General features: G+C 42.0%; 1 protein-coding gene across 1 annotated transcript in view; it reads right to left on the bottom strand.

Annotated features, from left to right (window-relative positions):
• The window catches only part of TNFRSF11A (TNF receptor superfamily member 11a), a 179,545-nt gene that overhangs the window by 3,538 nt on the left and 151,936 nt on the right, over positions 1 to 24,071 (bottom strand). The window lies entirely within an intron of this gene.

Below are 24,071 nucleotides of genomic sequence, written 5' to 3'. Positions count from 1 at the left end.
CGTGTCGGAAAGTGACTTTTGGGGCACCTAGCAGGGCCCCCCTCTTTTCATGGCCACCGGGTGGGGGCCGAGGGGGCACCTGTGGTGCCCCTTCTGTAAATCCCTGAACCGTGTGGCAGGCACCGTGAGGTGCCTGCCACACAGTTCAGGGACTTACAGTGACTCCCATTACTCTATGAAATCTTGTGCTGTAGCCGGTTTACGACTGCCGCACAAGATCCAGTAGGGAAATGGGAGATTCCAACCGTACCATGTGAGGTTGCATCATAATTGCGGATTCAAGCTACTAAATGGAAGGGGGTTATGGATGAGTTAGGAGGAATTTACAGAGGGTTAGGGAGGGGTTTTTGGAGGGACAGACAGCCTCCCACACAAGAGTAAGTCCACTGCGGTTGTAAAACTACACTTCTAAAGTTAGTACAGCCAAAAACAGCTGCAAAAGATAAGTAAATTATTCCAGCTCAAAACTGGAGTAAGTCCAACATCACACATGGCCAACCACTGATACTGCAACACTCTTCCATAGAAACTATTCCGGGTGGGGGACTTAAAGTAAAAGCCCATTGAAAATAAAGTGATCTTATAATATTTAAAACAGTTACAAATATAAATAAGTATAATTTAATGTGAACAGATCTAAACATAAAACATATTTAATTATCAAGGGCCATATGTAGGTGGCCTAACATTTACCACTTCATAAATACCGAATTTTACCGATTCTGTATTTATGAAGTGGTAAATGCTATGTAGGTAATCCATCGGTAATATTTACCGATTCGGAATGGGTCGGTAATTTAGAATCGGTATTTACCGATTCGGTAATGGTAACTGGCTTCCCATTGATTCCTATGGGCCAGGAGGCCCATAGGAATCAATGGGAAGCCAGTTACCAATACCGATTCGATAATGGGGGGAGCACAATCAAGGGTGGCAGGGTGTCACAGTGACACCCTGTTGCACCCCTGATTCCTGCATGTGTGCACATGTGGCACACATACATGCCCTAAGGGCATGTATGTCTGCCACATTGCACACTTCTAAGTGCAAAAAAATGCTTTTTCACAGCCATTCGTCATTTACCACCAACTTTTAGTTCGTGGTAAATAACGAATCCCCACAACACCCACACACTCCCCCTACATATCATTTCAGGATTCGGTATTTACCGAATCGGTAAAATTACCGATTCGGTAATTTTACCGATTCGGTAAATTACCGAATCCTGAAATGTGCCCCCTACATACCAAAAGCCTGAATACCGGTCGGTAACGGGATTTTTACCGAAAATCGGCCGTTACCGACCGGTATTGGGCTTCCTACATATGGCCCCAAAAATGTTTTAACAACCATTTTGGATTTATACATTATTGTAAAATTAACTTTGATTTAAACCCCTTTTAATTACTACTCATTTTTAATTAATTTGACAGATCATTTTTAATCATTCTTAATGATTAATACACAAAATTAACTTGTTTTACTATTTAGAGAGAAGAGTTGGCCTAACGGCTAGGGCGGTCAACCTCGAACCTGGGGACCTGGGTTCGAGTCTCGCAATGACGGTGAACTTCCTGTGATTCTGGGCAAATCACTTGATCTCCCCATCCCTAACAAAAATGAATGTGTCCTCATGTAATGCAACTGGTGCTATGTAAAGCACTCTGATACCCGATTCGGGTTAAGTTCGCGCTATGTAAAACTCTGAAAAGTAAAAAATTGATGGAAATGTATATTTAATTTGAATGTCATAAAAATATTTTGTATTTAATATATTTGAATTAAAGTTTTAATTCAAAATGAAGTTAATAGTGCTGTGGCATTCTTTTGTTCTATATTTAAAAGAAATACATAACATTAATACAAATATTTTTACAATTCCTTTTCGGTTAAATAAACTTTTTTTTTTTACTTTCCCTTACACTTTTTTATTAGTGACATTCTGCAGTCATGGTGTATATCTCCTATAATAAAGTAGAGGGAAATGTAAAAGGTTTATTAAGTTTTAAAATAAATTAGTAAAAATATGTTTAGGTTACATTTTTATGTAAATATTGTTTTATGGATGTATTTTCAAAGCAGAACAACATTTTGAAAAAACTTTAATTAAATTAAATACAAATACTTTGAAGACATTTAAATAAAATATATACATTTCCACCTAAAGTATTTTTATTAATCAGGCATTATTAAGTATTAAAAGTAAAGTATAGCATGAACTAAAATTTATTTAATTATATTCCATTAAAAAATAATGTTAAATTAATTTATAATGCAAAAGAGTAGTTAATATATTTTATATTTAAACAATGAATATGTTTTATTTTTATATATATGTTGACATTAAATTCTATTTATTTATATTTTTGACTATATTAAATAATTTTATTTAATCTGACATTATTTCATATGGGTTTTTATAAGTCCCCACCACCATTAGTGAATAGCCACATGTAGTAGAGGTGCTTTAAAGCGTAAGAGTAAATTACACATATAAATTACTTACAAGTGGGGGGGCGCTAGAGGGCGCCAGGCAAGATGGCCGCACTTTAGTGTAGCTCTGCCCGGCTGATCTCCTATCCACCCAAGATCTGCGCAATATTAAGGCATCAACACCCCAAAAATTGCTGTTTCGTATGCGACGACCCTTCTGCTGCCACTGATTCTTTATTTGAAAGGCGAAACACCCTGCTGTGGCTGCTATCGGCTTAAGAGAGTGGCGCGGGCTGGCTGGGTAAAATGGCGGCCGCCAGCGTGAAGCGCTGAGGTGTGGATCGCGCTGGAGCTGTGGGATTTAAGCTGCCCTTCGCCTTCCAAGCTGGGTGTGTGCGATATATAGCTGCGGACAGTGGTGCGATCCAAGTACGGGGCTGGAGGATGCTAAAGGGTGAAACACTGGTGGCTGTCATCCCGGGCCGTCTGCAGCAGACTGCCGTGCTGCTGGATGCCTGTTGTGCCCGTGAATTCTGCTGTGGGGCCCGCGACTCGTCCGTACGAGGCCCTGGGATATCGGAGGCGGAGGGTGTCTGCTTCCGCTTAGTCCTGTACAACTATCAACGGAGCTGGCCTAAAGGGGAGACTGCCGAGAACTCCGGACGCACCTGAGGTGCCTGAAGACCTGTGCGGATGCCGGCGGTGGGCTGCGGTGAGTGGGGTGCGACATGCTTGGGTCCGCGGCTGCAGAGGTGGTGCGGGCCTGAGCTGTGGGCTGTGCCTCACGCGCTGCGGTCCGCGCGCATGGGTCACAGTCTTGGGCCTAATTGTACTGGCCTTGTGATGCTTGCGAACTGAGTATGGCTGGGTGGTATCCGTTGGGCCCAGTGGATATACTGTGGTGAAGGCCCCGGGTGGGAGTCCCGGACATTCTATAATAACTGCTGTTTGCATTCTGTTCCTGATGGAGTGGGGTCACATTGCCGTGAGCGCTGTACTGGACCCTTCCCGCTTGCAGCGATCTACCGCGTTGATGACAGTGCCCACGCGGACCTGAGCGAGCTGTGGCCTTCTGCTCTTAGATGGACGGTGGTGCCCCTGGTTTTTAAGCGGTGTTATCTCGTCACTGCGGGGCTGCTGGGATGTTACCCCCACGCATCTGAATATCGCTTTACATTTGAGACCTGTTGCGGCTACTGTGGGGGCCTGATTGGAGGTTTGTGGCTCGGTGATTGCAGATAACGGCTCCTTGCAGTCACGCGCAGTGCTGACCTATCTTTTGTGCTGTGACTGCCCAGACTGGGGGAGTTGTTGTACCGCTGGATGCTGGTGGAGGGCCTGACGGTGTCCTTGTCGTCGGTAACCTACTGCTGGAGCTATTGAGCAAGTGGATGTCCGCCTGCTGCCTGGTGATCTGACCCTCTGGGTCTCTGGAGAATTGCTATTTGTGTGGTAGGATTGTATCTGGGCCTGCTGTGAATAGGTGGCCACCTTCATATCCCAGGAATATCACATTTTGCTTATGATATGTTGATCTGATGATAGTTGGCATATAGGGTATTCACTGCACTATACTATTTATCCATTTGGTTGTGACTTGCTGCTTTTGGAATACTCCTGGGTAGCTCCTGAGGTCTTGCATTTTCTGTCACTAACTATGGGGAAGCCGGACAGGACGCAACCCCATCTCACGTTTGAGGCGCGGAAGTCGGGCAGGGCGCAACAGAAAGCAGCTTCTGATTCTGAAGCTGATGGACAGTGTGAGAGCCCGCCTAATCTGGCATCCACGCTACTGGCCATGCAGAAGAGTCTTCAAGCTATAGAGGGAAGCATGACTACTATAAATCACCGGCTGGACCATATGTCCTCGCAACTGGAAAAACAGTCGGCGAGAATGGATGAGGTCGAGCAGCGGGTCTCAAACACTGAGGATGGCCCCGGGGAGGTTATGAGCAAAGCCCTTAACATGGAGAAGGTGTTATCTCTCATACCATCAAAGAATGAGGACTTGGAGGCCCGTTCTAGGAGGAACAATATTTGCATTACGGGGCTTCCCGAGTCGACGACCACTGGGAGAATGGAGCACTTCATTGAGGCCATGCTCACGGAAATATTTGGTGCCGAACACCTATCCTCCATATTTGTTGTGGAGCGCGCTCATCGCTCCTTGGAGGCGCGCCCTATCTCCGGAGCCCCGCCCCGCCCCATAATTGCCCGATTATTGAATTATCGGAACCGGGATACTATCCTACGTTTGGCCAGGGAGAGAGGTACTATTAACCATCAGGGAAACAACTTGTCCTTTTTTACCGACTTTACTGTTGCTGTCCAGGCAGCGAGGCGTGAATATGGTGCAGTAAAAAAATTCTGCAGGCTGAAAGTATTCCCTACGCCATGCTGTAGCCCGCTCGTCTTCGGGTGGGGTCAGAGGGAAATTTCAGGATTTTCTCTACTCCCAAGGTGGCGATGGAACACGCTAAGCAACTTAAGAGACACCGGCGTGATGCCGAAGCAGAGCATGGGGAGGATGATTGAGACCGATTGATGGGGGCTGTTATTGTGTTCACATTTAGACTTCTCTGTGTAGCAGTCTTGCTACTCTCTAGATGAATATGTACACTGCCATTGTTTTTTCGCTGGACCCAGAAAGTCCTACTGTGTTATAAGTATGATAAATGTATGCTGAGTGATGCCTTATGGTTTAGACTCCGACAGTGTATTGTAACGCAGGTTCTAGACCTGATCAGCCACCTCCTATATTGTGGGAGGACAGTAGCTCTCTGACGCTCCTCTTATGGGAGTTCCCCACATCATGCTATTGTGTAGTTGTTTTATAGGGGTTTGTTTGGGCATTTTCAGGATGGCTTTGGCTAGTTGGGGTGGCCGAAGTGAGTGGTTGGGATGGCTTTGGCATGTTGGGGCTGCTGAAGTGGGAGGGGGGGTTGGGGGTGTTGGTTCGGGGAAGGCAGAATGATGATGATACTAGCTTGAACAACCCTTGTGTGGGTATGTAATGGCACTTTGGGTGAAACTTACCCGTCATATTTCTTATGTGCTCAACTATGGCTGGACTTAATCTATGAATAATACAATCAAGTTCCTCACCTGGAATGTACGTGGACTAAACACGCCTAAAAAGATTAGATCGGTGTTTGCATACTTGGATCGCATGGGAATGCAAATTGCCCTCTTGCCAGAGACGCATTTAACAACTGATTCAGCTAGCAAAGTAGGCACACGCTGGGTGAGCGCCAGGGCTGCATCCTCTTTTTCTACCTACTCTAGGGGTGTGTTAACTCTGGTAAAAAAGGGTGTAGCATTTACTGTGATTAGATCAGAAACAGATGACTGTGGGCGAGTGGTGATTTTGCATGGGCAATTGAGTGGCAAGAGTGTATTGATTGTGAATGTGTATGGCCCAAATGCGGATGACCCCTCATTTTATTCTGATGTGTGGCGTAGAATACCGTTGTTCCCCCTGGCCGCAATTATATGGGGGGGATTTTAATCTGTGCCTGGATGCTACAATGGATAGAGCTGCGGAAGTGTTACTGGGACTGCTAGACACTGGTCCCTTACACGACATTTGGCGCAGTCGTCATCCCGCTGGTTGGGAGAGCACATTTGCTTCTACGGTGCATGGGTCCTGGTCTCGAATTGATCTTTGGCTAGTCCCGGAGAGGGTCTGTACTTGGCCAGTTGCGGTGTCGCATGAGGCACGCACTCTGTCTGACCACTCCCCTGTACTCCTCGCACTGCAAATCCCTACCTATAAGAAACCACCCTTTGTGTGAAGGCTCCAACCCTCAGAACTCAAAGACCCTGTATTCAGGCAGACTATAGCCAAGGCAATTAAAAACTTTTTAGGGAGAATGAGGGGACAGTAGACAGCGCGGGAGTGCTATGGGAAGCGCTTAAAGTCACCATAAGGAGATCTTGTATAGGGGCCAAATCCGGAGTCTTGTGTGACATTAGACGTAGGATACAAAAATTAGCGTCTGATATATCTCAACTAGAACGGGAATATGAATCCGATCCCTCCACTGCTAAATTAGCTGCAATAAGGGAACTTGTCACGGATCACAATGAAACGGTAGACCAGGAACTGTTGCACTGCACCCGGCGTAGAACAGCACGGTATTATGGTGAGGGTGGCTGCCCAAGTCGCTCCCTTGTGCAAAAACTAGCAGAGCCGCGTAGCCAGGAGAATATAACCAAACTCATTAACGAAAATGGGGTAGCCCGCCACTCGACAATGGAACTCTGCGATACCATTTTACAATTCTATACCAGTCTCTACGCCTCCAGAGAGTCTCCACCGACTGCGGAGATAGATGCATATCTGGACGATGTAGCACTCGGATGGTTGTACAATTCTCATCGGGAGTACCTTGTACAACCGTTTGATGAGGAGGACGTTAAAGAGGCCTTTATGTCCCTGCCAACCTGTAAAGCTGCGGGGCCACACGGGCTGCCCAGTGAATTTTATAAAGCATACGCGTCAGACCTGGCCCCTTGGTTGTTGGAAGTATATGCAGAAGCCTATGAGAAGGGGACATTGCCGCCCTCTCTCCGGGAGGCTCTACTTGTTACACTGCTAAAACCAGATAAGCCCCCAAATCAGTGTGGGTCATATCGGCCTCTCTCGATTATTAATATTGATGCAAAGATTTTGGCAAAGATGATTGCTACTAGGTTACAACCCCTAGTTCCCCTACTGGTGTTGCCAGATCAGTCTGGGTTTGTCACGGAGAGCTCCACAACTCATAACTTGCGGACGCTCTTCTCTACATTGCATTACTTTGAACCAGACTTTCAGGCAGTGGCTGTGCTGCAGGATGCAGTAAAAGCCTTTGACTCTCTGCAGTGGCCTTTTATGTTCACTGTACTGGGTAGGATGGGCTTTCTCATTTTTTCCTCCAGTGGCTCAGGGTGCTGTACAGCAGTCCGGTTGCCCACGTCCGGGTTAATGGGTGGGTGTCAACATTGTTCCACATCGAAAGGGGCACACGGCAAGGGTGCCCCCTATCACCTATACTCTTTTCTCTAGCCCTGGAGCCCCTTGCCTGTAAATTACGTCAAAAGCACGCCGCGGCTGCCCTGCGGTTCAGGCAGCGACCACTGATTGTCTCCCTTTATGGGGACGACATGTTGCTGTATGTCCGCGATCCTGCTGTGCACCTCTCAGCATTACTCAGGGAGTATGTACAGTTTGAAAGGTTTTCCGGTCTTGGGATCAACTGGTCAAAAAACGTAGTGTTTCCTCTAACTGCGCACACGAAAGAAGTGGAGATGGACTTTGCACTATCCTGGACATCTGACCCTGTGAAATATCTTGGGGTTTGGGTGCATAGGGACCCAGATATAGTCGTTTCTGAGAATTATGGCCATACGGTTATGCGCATTTCTGAATAGGCTGAGCCATGGGCGCACTTACCCCCTCTCTCTGGCGGATAGGATAACAGTAGTAAAAATAGTCTTTTTGCCTAAATTGCTATTTTTTTTGTAAACATTCCTATAAAATTTAATGTAGTGATGTTCCGAACTCTGCAATCTGCACTTTTAACGTTTGTGTGGGGAGGTAAGAAACCCAGATGCAGGTGGGATCTTTTGCTTCAGCCTTTCGACCGAGGTGGCTTTGAGGCTCCTGATCTTCGTCTATACTACTTGTGCGCGCAGGCGCAATTTGCGCATTATTGGCTTTTACCCCAGCGCTTCCAGCCTCACGTGGCTATTGAATCGGATGCTGTTCTTCCAATGCCGTTGCAGGCAGAGGCCCTCTCGGGGGGATCGGGTGGTCCACGGACCGAGATTAACCCTACACAGTGTACGGCAGAGGTCTCCAACGAGTAGCTCGGGAGCTACTGGTAGCTCGCCAGTACCTTCAAAGTAGCTCTCTGAGGTGAAGTCAAGCCCAGTATCAAATTCAGAGAGTAGGTGCCTATTAAAGAAGGCAGCACGATCATCTCAAGACCCTTAGAGTGACAGCCAGCCAAATTTATGACAGTAACTAATACTAACACTCAAACACACACTATGTCGGCTTATAGGACCTGCTCCATGATAGTCTGTATCCAATCTCAATATAATTAAGTCACAGGGAGATTAACCATGTTGTGGTCCCTCCTTTATCAGTCACAACATGTGTGTGAACAGTGCACCATCAAAAAAACTATGGCAGCAGTAGCCTGAGCTGTAAACAGTGCTTACTCACCAAAGTACGGCACTGCAGGAGTCAGAGTGAAAATGTGTCTGTTAGATGCATGATCAGCTCAAGACCCGAGGAGAACAAGGTATGATCCAGACCAGAAAAAATTAAGAGATTCATCAACATTTATGTGTGTGTCCATAATAAACACTATTGCTTCCTGAAACTATGCCTGGTGCCAAGAACTGCCAAATATATATATGCTAGCTCCCATCATAAGAGTGTTATCTTTGGCATAATTGAGTCCATTCCTGGCATAAAAGTGCCAATGACATAATAATGGTCATCCTTGACTATTTTAGCATGTGTGGTCTAGTTGTGGTATACTGGCAGCCATCATAGACCTACTAAGAGCATGACTGGTCTTTATGTACCTATTCCTGGCATATTAATGGTCATGACTGATATATGGTCTTATCCCTGATCCATATGGTTTCCAGCCTTGGCACAACTGTGGCCCTAGTATAATGGTGGGCATTACTGGCATAATCCAGGCATCCGTGGTGCTATGGTGAGCATCCATGGCATATGACTGTAATACCTGGTAATTCAAAGTAGTCTGTCCATATGAGGCATTTGTACATGGGAGTACATGATGAAAATGACAAGCTAATGTTTTGACAATGTGCACTTCTCAAAAACTGAAAACTGATATTTTAAAAGCGGTTTTAGTTTTCAAAAATGGGTTTTCTTCTGGAAAATTGAGTTTGTTTGCCCACAGTGGAAAGTGGTATTTGATAGAAGAATGTGCATTTTTAGAAACTGGTGAAGGATAATTCAAGCTGAGCTGGGGAGACGTACTGCTGTGCTTATGTCCTTTGTGCCACTGGGCATGTCAAGATTTGAATGTTACTTCATAAGTCAAGGGGAGGCATTTAATATTGATGAACTTTTCCCCACCATTTCTGCTGGTAACCATACTTGGTATACATGGATGGTAACTACTGAAAATCTTGCATTGGGTGGTCATAGTGTAGTCACTATTTTACAGTTAGAAAATTTGCTAGTAGCTCAGGAAGACTTTCCTTGAGCAGAAGTAGCTCTCACTACAGAAAAGGTTGGAGACCCCTGGTGTACGGCGTGGGCATGGCGAATGCTTGCGTCACGGGCTCAATTATCCTATTTATATGCTCCATTGCTACCACTAGCTTCACACCCTGATATTTCTGCGGCACGAGAGGCGCCAGCCCTACGAGAGCTGGCTGCAGCGGGCATCTCTCAGTTGGGAGACCTTCACAAGGGGGGTCAACTTAAAACCCTACGGGAGGCGCAAAATGGTGCAGATCGTGGCTTTATGTTCAGCTTTACATTCGTCCGAGTCCGTCAAGCTGTCTGCGCGGCATATCCAGAGTACCCTGCGGAGCCCACTACTCTACGGGCGCTGCAGGTGATGCTGTCGGGAGAGGGGCGCAAGGGTTTAATCACCAAACTTTACAATGCATCCTTGCGTGAGCGGGAGCAGGGCGATCATCCCTCTTGTTTACGCTGGCAGGCAGCATTGGGTATATCCATTGCACCGGAGGTTTGGACGGCGTGTTGCCAACTCACGGGTCGCCTCACGGCTAACTGTAATCTTAGAATTATTCACTTCAAATTCCTGCATCAGGTATACTACTCCCCCTTGCAATTATACAAGTATGGTCTGCGAGAGACTGCTAACTGTGTGCGTGTGGAGCGGCGGATGCAGACTTTTTCCATGTTGGCTGGATGTGTACAGGTGTATTTGCTTTCTGGACCGCTGTGGCGAACACGCTCACTGATATTGGGTTGGAGCCTGTGTGCTGCACTCCTGAGATATGCTTGCTGGGTTATGTTAAACACCTTAAGCCCTGTAACAGGCGCATTGTAGCAGTTTCTACCCTCTTCCCGAAAAGAGCAGTTGCGCAGTGCTGGGGTGCTAAGACAATTTCCACTGTAAAAAAATGGCTCCGTGACCTGATCTAGTGTAGGGATCAGCTACAGATATATGAGGAGGAGCTCCCTGAGACGTCCCGCCCCAAAGATTTTTGGGCACCCCTTACGGCATATTTTCTATCCTACCCTGACCTATTGTGAATTTCTTGTGCTGCACCCCCCCTCTTCCTCTATAGCTCAACAGTCCTGTGGAGGTGCTTGCTTGCCGCCCTGGCATTTGTCACTCCCAAAGCGATACCTTGGATTAGGTGTGTTTGCTGTTCCCGGCCCATAGTGGTAGACTATACCTAAGAACTTTTCACGATTGTCCTTGTTATTGCCTTACATACGATGATCTATTGCTGTGCAGGTTTTTCCCAAAATTTCTAAAAATATGATGTTGCTCTGCCTGGGAGGGGGGGGGGCAGGGTTGTAGGGTTCGTATGGTCTTATCACTCTGTACCAATTTGCATTACTGACTGTTTTTGTCTCTTTGAAATTGATAAATAATTTTTTATTTTTTTTAATGACTTACAAGTGTAAATTACCTTTTGCATAACTAAGGGTGTCCTTAAAGAGATCACAGGTTCCTAACAACCTATGCTGTGTTTTCAGTAAACCAACTTCATTCTTCAACATGAGGGCTGGGATAAGAGGAAGGCCTGAGTATTTTAGATAAGATGCCAGGATTTCACCCTCTAAACAATACCCAGGTTACAGAGTTATTCCCCCAAGAGTCTGCAAAATAATTTGAAAGCATTTCTGGTATGACTAAATGGGGGTGGATGAATGTAGGACACCAGAACAGGAATACCATAAAAGGGACCTGCCAATACATTTATCAACAAAGGCACCCCATTGGGAAGGGAATCGGACACTGTTATTTTGTGTGGTAACAAGATTATGACCATCAAAATTGGGTAAATGAGACCTAAACTTTACAGGAAACTCATACAGTTTATTCTTGTGGACTGGATTACATATAAATATAATTTAAATGTATTACTTATATCATATTTCCCTTATTCCAGAGAATGTGAATAATGCAGAACCAGTTGAGGCCAGTACAGTCTGAGGGATGTTTAGTTTCAGTTGTCTGATTTACATTTGTTAAGCAAATAAATGGTTTACACTCAAGGAGATGGTATGGACAGTGCTTTATTTTTCAGTACTGTGCATATTAGTTCCTTCATGATTACTCCCACCATATTCCTTTCTTGCTATTCCTCCTTCGTTTCCCCAGTGGAAACTGAGGATGGTGGTTTATCAACTGCAGCATAATCTTAAATTAAACAGTGATGGTGATTCCCCTTCTTGCAGCATCGAACTGGAGCACTGAGCTAAATCAAGTAGGTTGACTGGAATTGTGTTTTTTGTGGCTATCGCTGTATGGAGACTTAAGGCAGGAGTAATTGACGCGTCGAGCCAAACAATCCAGAATGCTTTACTGGTATCAGGGTAAATCACAATTAATACTTCATCTACAATTTTCAATGGAAAATTGTTTAGCTACTGGTAGACTTTCTCCATTAAAGATCATTTCCCAGAGAGACTTGAGCTAGGGACGATTGCTGTGAGGAGGAAGAACATTGCCAACTCGCTGGCCCGCAAAACATACCATTATATAATCTTTGATTTGTGTTTGTACATGTTATGCCATGATTGGTAAATCAGGATTTAAAATAAAATGGAAAAATATGATATGCGGTAACTCTTTTTTACCAACCAAATTAAATGTGGTGAACTCGCTGCCACGAGAATTGTTGAAAAAAGCTAAAAGATTAAATCCACGTTAATAAATCACAGAAGAATCACCATACTCAACACTGGTTTGACTCAGAAGTCAGATAAAACATCGAGAGCTGAGTGTCTTAACTAGGAAAGCCTGAATTAACCTTTAATTATTAACAACAACAGCAGACTGGTTTGTAAGAATCTGATAAAAAAAAACAGAAAACATAAGTGCATAAAACTGAGAAACAGTGCGCAATGCTGCGAAGATGAATGATGATAGATTATTTTGTGCCTTTGGTGGGAAAAGCCAAGATGAAAAATTACTTGTTTGCACACCATTTAAAACTACCCAGAATAAGTAATCCTTATAGAAAGCGGATCTCTATCTATCAATGCAGTGGTATCCTTTACCCGTATAACTAAATCTTCGATGGCTGGGGTTCTCTTTCCTCTGCTTAGATTCTACCTAACAACATCAAGATAGCATGCCTTCCTTTGCTGCAAGTTCTGATGGCATTTCAAGCACCCATTTTAAAAATCATATCAAGAGGTGGGCTTCTCGTTTGTCAACTTGTAAGGATCTGCAGATTTGGAGAGTTGCAACAGTATTAATAAAGCACTTGCAAAACCAATAGGTCTTGCTATTTTGCACTAATACATGCAAACTGCATTTGAGCATGCCTTTGTTTTCATGTACTACTCCATTAAAGCCAGAATTTTTGCCATCGCCAGTGCTTGTTTTGTTTTAAGCAGATAGACTGTGTGCCTTTATATGTGTGTGTGTGCCTGTAAACATACATTTTGTGTTACCCTCACATAATACCTGGATAAAACATTATAAAAGCCGGCTGCAGTGGAAAAAACTAAACATTTTACAACGCATGCATCAGATAAAGAATATAATGTGTAATCATTACGTGTACTTTTTAGATGTAAAATACTCTTTAATGCATTGCAATGCAAGTACTACATAGGCTGCAGAACAATCCATCAAACAGCCAATAGCATTCGGTGAGAGAGAAACACTCCTCTGGGTAGGGCCATAGTCCACTCATTGTAAATTTTAATGATTTGGCAACAATAGGGGATGCGATCAACTGGACTCCATTGCCCAGAATACGCATCTGCCAGGACGTGGAGGGCATCGGCAGCGGGTGCATTAGAGCAGCATTCGCTGCTGACAGCACAGGATGCTCTCAACTGCACTCCATTGCCCAGAATCTTCATCTTCTAGGAGGCGGGGAACATCAGCAGCGGATGCATAAGAGCCACACTTGCCGCCTGCAGCACATGACGCACTCAACTGGACTACATTGCCCAGAATTCTCTTCTGCCCGGAGGCATGGGACATTAGCAGCAGGTGCATAAGAGCAGCATTTGCCGCCCGCAGAACGGGACACTCTCAGCTGGACTCCATTGCCCAGAACCCTATTCTGCCAGGAGGTGGGGGACATCACCAGTGGGTGCATAAGAGCACCACTCGCCACCCATGGAGCGGGATGTGCTCAACTGGTCTTTATTGACAAGAATCCTCATCTGCCAGGAGGCAGGGGACATCAGCACAAGAGCAGCACTACTCTCACGCTGCACAGGACGCGCCCAGAGGCACGTGCCCGAGCAAAGACCAGGCCCATCTGCGAATGTCCGGGGCTGTCGAGGCTTGGCCCCCTCTCTTGGTTCAGCAATAAAACTCCACCTGCCCTGTCACTGTTGAAGTATAGGGAAGAGGAAATCAAGAGCCCACCCAGAAATTGGTCCACGTAAAATGCCTAGGTCAATGGCGACTTTTTTAACAAATACTATGGGCGTCATTGATAGAGAGATATTAAACGCTGAGGTGAGATTAGAATCTGTTAAACGTACGGTGAGATCCTGGCTTCTCAATATGTTCTGATAATTGATTTTAGTGTGCAGAGGAAAAGCCAAATCTACATAATAAAATATTATAAAAATGATTTTACCATAGAGAAAGCTAATGTGATTGATTCCATTGATAGAGTTATGGATGTAATTCACATTGGAAAATGATGTCCTGTGTACATGATTTCCTTAAGGGGAACTTCAACACACACTTATCTCCACTACTGGGAAAGGAAGTCTGAGGCTATGGTGATGGTTTAGACAAGGGGATGACACACTACTCTCACAAGAGGTATAGAGAGCTGAACAACAACGTGATATCTATGTATAATATGGTATTTGCTAACGAGGTAAGCATTCCATATGCACCCTTTAAATATATCTTATGGGGCAGAGGTTGTAAGACAACAATAGATTATTTGTTAATTACTAACAATCTCGGCCATTCGGTGCACTACTTTAGGACACACCCAAATTGGATAGGTGACCATAATGCAGAAAGTATAGAAGTCATTCCTTTCAGTATCCATGGAAAACTTAATGATATGAAACAAGTCACAGATATAGAACTAGCCTCTTTAAACAGCATTTCTTTAAAATGAAGTAAAGTTAATCCTGAAAATGTTCTTACGAAACTTGTTAGGTACAATTATAAACAATTTAATATTTGCCTAGAGGAGACCACCAAGAATGAGGAAGTCAAAAGTGCTTTTATTATTAAAGAACAGATAAGGATATCCACACAACAAAGGATACGAAGAAGAGATGGTTTGATTCTAGATTAACTAATGCTCTTAGAACTGCAAAGGTGGCACTCAACAGGCGATTGAGAAATCGAAAGGAGTTGTAGGCCCGTAGATGGGAATATAAGGTGGCCCTAAAATCCAGGACACAAACTTTGAGAACTGAAGCTTGGCAAGAACTAATTACTGCCAGCAAGTTAAATGACTGCTCATCATTTTGGAACATAGTCAGTCAATCCTTCACAATGCTTTGTTCCATTATTTAAAAACAATCGTAAAATCTTTAGATACATCAATATCACTTATGATTTAAAACTAAAATACAGTTAAAATGCAAAACCGTAAAAAGGGAGATATTAGACAGTCAATGAATTTCGTTCATGTACAGCTGACTTTAAAAAAATGGGTCTGAACTGGGGAGGCGAAGTGAGCTAAAGAACGAAGATAGATTCAACCCAGATCTGTGACTGGGGATGAGTGTCTGAAAAGTTTCAGCCCTCCGTTCTTCATCTCCTTATGTTTGCTTTGTGAGCCCTAGGTTGGCAGGGTATGCCCAGACGTGGGTCCCTTGCTTACTTTGCCACTGGATTTAAGCTAGCCTGGCTGATGAGGGGTGTTACCCTGAAACCGGTCCCTAGGAGGCTTGTTTCCTGTCTAGGGAAGACCTGGCTTGGCAGTTCGGGCTAGACTGTTCCCATGAAGAACAGGGTCATGACTGATTCGGATATGCCTGGGTCTGAACTGGGGTGGCGAAGTGAGCTAAAGAACGATGATGGATTCAACCCAGATCTGTGACTGGGGTGAGTATCTGAAAAGTTTCAGCGCTCTGTCCATCATCTCCTTGTTTGCCATCTCCTAATGTTTGCTAAAAAAATTCTAAACATAAAAACAAAGCAAAGGATTTGGGAGCATACACAGGAACTATAAAGCAGATTTATGTTGGCGAAAACCAAAGTACTTAAGTACTGGTTTTTAAAACGTTTGAGTTTGAAATTCATAATATTTACAGAAGAAAACAAAATTATTCAGTGTTTATACAGAGACTTCATCGCACGGACAAACTACAATGGATAATTTTTCATACAGGCTCAAGCGAAAGCAAAGCGAAGATCTAATAATTCCCAGCCAAAAATTAGCTATGAGAGCTCTTTCCAAGGGTTCAACAAACAGGTCAAATGGATCACTGACAGAATATCGACAACACTGATATCGACCTACAAAAATATGGGGGCATAAATATCGGTGTCAAAAATATCGGCCTCCTATCTTCATAATGGTAAGTACAAAAATATCGAGAAAAAAAATATCGTTGCTAAAAATATCGAAGTACAAAATATCATTTTTTATATGTATTATAAATCATGTAAAATAAGTTAAATATTACATTTTACTTAAAAATATTTTAAAATGTTAACAATTATAAGTAATAAATGTAATTTAAAAAAAAATTAAACATACATATATAAAATATAATATATATATATATTTACTTAAAAATAATTAATAAAGAATAATTTTAACTAATTATAAAATGTTAGAAATATATTAAAAAATAAAGATAAATATATATATATATATACATACACCTGTAACATACAAAAATATAATATTAATTAAAATATTTAAATATGTAATATATTATTTTTTTTTGTACGAAATATTTTTTAAACCTACATTTTACACTACATTTAGTGCAACAGTAGGGAAAATGTTAGATAGCCGAGGGTAAAAAATTACTATTCCCACACCAGCGAGTGCAACAGTAGGGAAAGTGTTGGGTAGCGGAGGGGAATATTTACTATTCTCACTCCAGCGATTACAACAGTAGGGAAAGTGTTGGATAGCAGAGAGGAATAATTTACAATTCCCACTCCAACGAGTGCAACAGTAGGGAAAGTGTTGGATAGCGGAGGGTAAAAAATTACTATTCCCACTCCAGCGAGTGCAACAGTAGGGAAAGTGTTGGATAGCGGAGGGGAATAATTTACTATTCCCACTCCAGCGAGTGCAACAATAGGGAAAGTGTTGGATAGCAGAGGGGAATAATTTACTATTCCCACTCCGATGAGTGCAATAGTAGGGAAAGTGTTGGATAGCGAGGGTAAAAAATTACTATTCCCACTCCAGCGAGTGCAACAGTAGGGAAAGTGTTAGATAGCGGAGGGGAATAATTTACTATTCCCACTCCAGCGAGTGCAACAGTTGGGAAAGTGTTGGATAGCGTAGGGGAAAAAAATACTATTCCCACTCCAGCAAGTGCAACAGTAGGGAAAGTGTTGGATAGCATTGGGGTAAAAATGACTATTCCCACTCCAGTTAGTGCAACAGTAGAGAAAGTGTTGGATAGCGGAGGGAAATAATTTACTATTCCCACTCCAGCAAGTGCAACAGGAGGGAAAGTGATGGATAGCGGAGTGATAAAAATTACTATTCCCACTCCAACGAGTGCAACAGTAGGGAAAGTGTTGGATAGCGGAGGGGTACAAATTAATATTCCCACTCCAGCGAGTGCAACAGCAGGGAAAGTGTTGGATAGTGCAGGGGAATAATTTACTATTCCCACTCCAATGAGTGCAACAGTAAGGAAAGTGTTGGATAGCAACGGGATAAAATTATTATTCCCACTCCAGGGAGTGCAACAGTAGAGAAAGTGTTGGATAGCGGAGGGGTACAAATTACTATTCCCTCCGCAATGAGTGCAACAGTAGAGAAAGTGTTGGATAACGAAGGGTATTCATTTACTATTCCTACTACAATGAGTGCAACAGTAGGGAAAGTGTTGGATAGCGGAGGGGAGAAAATTACTATTCCCACCCCTGCAAGTGCAACAGTAGGGAAAGTGTTGGATGGCGGAGGGTTAAAAATTACTATTTCCACTCCAACAAGTGCAACAGTAGGGAAAGTGTTGGATAGTGTTGGGGTATAAATTACTATTCCCACTCCTGCAAATGCAACAGTAGGGCAAGTGTTGGATAGCGTAGGGATTAGAATTACTATTCCCACAGAACAAAATTCAAATTTAAAAACAAAAAAAATATCAACTACAATACAAATTATAATAAAAACCCGGCCAATATCCCTGCTGGATTCTACTGTGAAAATTGTGGGCCGAGCAATACTGAATAGATTACAAGACTGGGCGGAGGAACAGGCAGTGATAAGTGACCTGCAATATGGTTTTCGCAAGAAGCTAGGCACAATTGAGCAGGCCTTAATCTTAATATTTTAATGAATAAGTACATTAAAGCTAAAAAAGGACCCCTATACATGGCATTCGTCGATTTATCATCGGCGTTTGACTGTGTAATCCATAACAAATTATGGTTCATTTTAGAGGAGATGGGTGTGGAAGTAGTTTTGATTTCCTATTTACGGCAGCTATATCAAGGGGCAAAGGCGCGGGTTCGTTTTGGGGCAGGGGGGGAATGCACTAGACACTTTAAAGTGAGGCGTGGTGTGAGACAGGGTTGTGTCCTTGCACCATTTCTTTTTACATTGTACATAAATAGTTTAGATAGGGTTTTAGTACAGGAATGCAGGGATTTACCAGAAGCTGATAAACGACCTATCCCTGCATTATTATATGCAGATGATGCGGTTCTTATGGCTCGTACATCACAGGGACTTCAAAGGGTTGTAAATAGCTCTGCAAATTTTATGGCGGAGAGGGGCTTGACTATTAATTCATCTAAAACATTTATAATGAATTGCGGGCCAGGGTGTATAAATCTTGGACAATTTTTATTGATAAAAAGCGGATTGAAAGCACCAAGACTTTTTCCTACCTTGGAATATTATTTGAACACACGGGATCATGGGTGGAGGCAGTTAAAATAAGAAGATTATTGTTTATAAGGACTTTGACTGCCCTATCTAATTTTAGTAGGAAATTGGGCAGACGCCCGACGGTGGAATTACTAAACATATATAAAGCGAAATGTGTCACTGTAGCTTCGTATGGAGCCGGTATATGGGGGCATGTGGATGTTAACTCCATCCAGGTAGCTGAAAATATTTTTCTGAGGTTTTTACTAATGGTCCCAAACAGTACCTCCTCTTTCATATGCCACGCAGAACTAGGGTTGCTATATCTGGAAGATATTATAAAGATCCAACCGGTCCTGTTGTAGCATAGGGTATGGACAATAGAGGAAATGAAGTTTAATCGTCTGATTCTTACAGATTGTATGGGTCTGGATGGGGTGAAACAAGTCAGATGGTTACTACATGTCAAATCGTTTTTATATAATCTGGGCCACCAAGATTTTTATGATGAACCCCTTTCCATGCACAGGATAACAAGGAAAGATCTAAAAGAAAAATGTTTAAGTTTTTTGAGTGAACAGAGGTTATGTGTGGAAATGAATAAAACAACGGTGCAGGCACATAACCTCATATTAACAACTTTTACATTGCAACCGACCTAGACCTGATAACACATGATCATGATACATTTTTATTGATGCGATTTCGTCTGGGTGTTTTGCACAGATCAATACGTTTCCCTGATGTAAATGACTGGTCGAAAGAACTGTGTAATTGCCCATGCGATGATACCTCTGGACAATCAACTATACATGTGGTATTCTTTTGTAAATTTTATTCAGTACAGAGGAAACTATGGATTACCCCTGTTTTAAAAACATTTGGTATGAGGCAATGCCGCCCAGCATTCATGGCCCTACAACAGCTAGAGACAGAATTTGTGATAGCTTATGTAACAACTTTTCTAAAAAATATTTTTAAGTGTAGGAAATCGATCATGATGTAATGAGAAATAAAATAGTGTTTTTTGAATTCGGCCCATTATTCTATTGATAATTTAACTATATGTTTTTAACAATTTTAATATGTTTTATGTACTTTTATGGTTATTTCTGTAACCAAATAAAGTGTTATTGAATTGAATTGAATAATAAAAACCCAAAAACAAAACATATATAAAAATATAAAAATGAACAAAACATATACAAATATTTTAATGTAGCAAAAATATAAAATTGACAAAAAAATATATTTTTTTTAATTTAACAATTTACAAACAAATGAATATTTTGTAATAGAAATTCATCTTAATCAAAAAAATTAAATTTACATAAATGTGATATTTATTTTCCTATCCTATAACACCACACAATTTATAACACATATCTAAATTAAACAAAAAGGTGTACCTCCATAATTAACACAATGAATTATCAATTAAACAAATATTAATTATAACACACATTTAAAAATGTAAAAATTAATGTACAGACCAAATGTTACAGCTATTGAACCTAAATCCCCAAACAAAATAAAAACTAAACAATTACCAAAAATATTTATTCATTAATAAATGAATATTAATGATCAAGTAATGATTAATTAATTTAAACTAAATTACTTTCCACCCTCTACCCCAATAAACACCAAAACACACACCTAAAAATATTTACACAATTTTCATAACTAATTTACATTAATAAATTAATATTGATTAACAACAAATCATTAACTAATTTTGAAAACATTACTTCCCACCATTTACCACTATAAACCCCACAACTCACACATCAAAATGATTACACAATTGGCATATTTAAATTTTAATATATTAATTAGCATTAACAAATAATTAATTAATTATAAATAAATAAATAAATTACCTCCCACCATATTCCCCTATAAATGCCACCACCAATTTCGTAAAACATGACACAATTACCATAATTAATTAACAATTAATTAATTACAATTGGCAAGCAAAATATAAATAATTATTAATAAATAACTCACACAATTAACACTATAAAATTAAATTAAATATTATATTAAAAATATTAATCAATGTATTAAAATTAAATTACTTCCCATCCTACTCCCCTATCAACCCACAACCCGCTCCTAAAGAAATAACAGAATTAACATAATCACCAGTTAAATAATAATAATGAACAACCAATTAATAAATATAAATAATTAATAATACATTAATTCCCAGAATTAACAATATAAAATATAAAATAAATAAATATCAATTAATAACAAATATTAATAAATTAATTATAATTAAATTACTTCCCACCCTACTCTTCAATCAACCCACAACCAGCTCCTAAAAAATGACTCAATTAACATAATTAAATGTAACCAATTAATAAATAATAATAATAAATTAATTACCACAATTAATATAAAATTTCAGATAAATGAATCTTGATTAATAACAAATATTAATACATTATATATAATTAAATTACTTCCCACCCTATTCCCCTTAAACCCACAACCTGCTCCTAATAAATGACACAATTAACATATTTACCAATTAATTAATCAATCAAAATTAACAGCCAATTATTAATTAATTATAAATTAATTTGCACAATTTAAACTATAAAATACAAAAGAAATACTAATAAATAAAACTTTATATTCAATTTATTATAATTAAATTACTTCCCACCCTATTCCCCTATAAACCCACAACCCGCTACGGAACTAAAACGCAAAATGTAATTAAAATAAAATTAATAACTTCTAAAAATGTAACACATATATTAAAAAAACAAATGTAATACTTAGACAACAGAATAGAGCACATGCATGTAAAATACATAACACTAAAAAAACGATATTTTGTACAACTATATTTTTGCAAACGATATTAATGACTTTTCGATATTTTGAAAAACAATATTTCTTACCTGAAACTCAATATTCTTGACCACGATATTCTTGCAGTCAGTATTTATGTATCTCGATATTTTGCACTCGATTTTAGTGCAAGTCGACATTGCCTACTCGATATTCTGACTCTTTACCAATTTAAATACCACTATTTAGTATTATTTCTTTTATAGTGCTATAGTGCTACTCATCCCATTGCAGGGTGTCAGAGCACTCTGTATCACACATGTACACATTATACATTGACAATAAATGATGTAAGTGTGTAAATTAATGTACAAAACGTCTTACAATAGACAGTGCGAGTTACAAGGTGTAGAAGTCACATTCCTTCATAGCTCACTGTGCTATATTAGGAATACAATTTATGAGCTGCAAGTAACAAAAGTATCTTTGTGTTAAAAGCAGTAACCCACTTACTCATTTACATACAAAAAATGTCATCTGCGTTTCACATGATGGGCCTTGCAGGAGACATATTAACCCTCTATGCTACTCTGATTCAAAACTGTGACTAGAAAAAACACAGATCTCTCCAGCAAATATGTTAACCTCCGGAGCTATCCCCCCATTATTATTATTCTGTGAGACTTACAGGGCACAGAAAGATTTCTGCAGCAGGTGCTTTAACCCCAATAAGATATTTTAAAATGCAGACTGTTTAAACAATTAAGCAGAAAAGATTTATGCCACGTTTCTCCTTGTTGCCAATTTCTTTGTGGCAGAGATTTACAAAATAAATGTATACATTAGATCCACATTTCGCGTTGGGGTTGCGTCACTTTTTTAGCACAACCCCGACGCCAAATCCCATTTGTTAAACCTCGTAATGTGCTTTAACGTACTCACGATAGACCAGCTAAATATGAGGTGATAAGATTTGATATCAATTCTTGTGATGTCACTTCTTGTGAGGTCATGTGTGTGGGTTGTGATGCCAGTTCTTGTGTTGCTATGTGCTATGTCAGTCACAGTGATGTAGCGAACTGTGATGTCACTTGCATACTGAGTAACTTGGTTACTCCCCCACTTCTGTTTTTTAGGTTTTGTGCCCTGGGTACGCCTGTGCATATGTATGTATCTTTTGTTTCAAGGTCGGGCTCAAAAATGAAAACTCTAGTTCTAATACCTTTTTACCACTAGATGGAACTACTGACGTTCCAAATTGCAAGTTCTGAGCTTGGCACGAAGGGGCAGTCTTCCTCACACGGCTTTTGACCGTATGCCCAGATCGGGAGGTATTTTGGGCGAGATAATCAGAAGCAGCTTTTAACACGCAGAAACGTTGACGAAGTAAACCAACTGTGAAAAAAACATAACTGTAGAGATTATATGAGCTCTGTCCCTTAAAGATAATCGCATGATATCTCTATAGCAACACAAGCCAACTTTCGATGAAATGCTAAAATCGAAAACAATCGTGCAGACTGGCGAACTGTCATGTGATGGGCACACGCCTACGTGAACAGACGAGCACATCGAATAAGTACGTCACAGTATCTCTGTCCAAAAGTGCATTTCACCTAAAAATCGTTCATCGGTTTAAGAAAAAACAATTCGTAACCATGTTTCAATGTGGGTCCAATATAATGTGCTCATAAATGAATGTCCGACTGAAAAAGCATAAGAGCGAAGGGGGGCTTGGGGGGGGAAGGCGACCGCAGGGAGTCCCCACCCCCGGGCAGTTTGGGAGGGGGCGTGTGGAGGGAGGGGTTTGCGGGCCCCGCGCGGTTTTTGAACTTGGGCTGGCTGGTAGGGAAAAGATAGCCCAAAGCCAGCCCAATTAGAGCCCAAATGTATCGAAATGTTGCCCAGGTATAAATACCTTGGGAGCCCGCCCCCGGCCACCATTTTAGGTTTGGTGACCTGGTGGCCGGGAGCGAGGATAGTGTCGTGTTTTTTGTCCCCTGTCAACAGTGTGAAGTCTAGTGGTGTCTGGTTTGCGATGGCGTCCCAGGATTATAGAGTGTTAGAGGCTCTTCGGCTTCTGTCAGAGGCCGGTCGAATGGATTTGGTCATCGGAGAGGGGGCGGGGCCGTCGCGGCCCCCGCGGCAGGCCTCGGCTGGAGTGGCGGCTGCGGTGGCAGCGTGTACGTCTCCGAAGCGGTCGCGATTGGCGGTGAGTGAGCGGGGACGCCCGCGCGTGCGGAGAGCGGTCCCCGCTCGGTATGGCCAGGCCGGTCGGGTAAATGTTTTGGGGGCGGCGGGCGTGGGTGATGCGGCGGGGATCGGGGTCGTTGTCGGTGGTGCGGCAGAGCGTTCCTTGTCTCCCCCAGTGGGGGGTGTTCAGCGCGGAGGCGGGCGCGGCAATAAGAGGCGCTCGGCGTCGGTGCCTGAGGTGGAATTAGGTAGCGCGAGGGTGGGGAGCGCCGTTGCGAGCGTGGGCGGGTCGGCGGTGGTGGCGCAGGCGGCGGGGCGCGAGCAGGGGCCAGAGTTGTGGGGCGGGCCAGCGGGTTTTGATGGTGGGGATTCTTCGCTTGTTGCGGGGAGTGCGGGAGGGTTGGAGGCGGGTTTGGTGCGGTCCGGGA

Source organism: Triturus cristatus, chromosome 5_2 (assembly GCF_964204655.1).
Source record: "Triturus cristatus chromosome 5_2, aTriCri1.1, whole genome shotgun sequence".
NCBI classification, from domain to species: Eukaryota; Metazoa; Chordata; class Amphibia; order Caudata; family Salamandridae; genus Triturus; species Triturus cristatus.
This window is presented reverse-complemented; position numbering and strand designations above follow the sequence as displayed.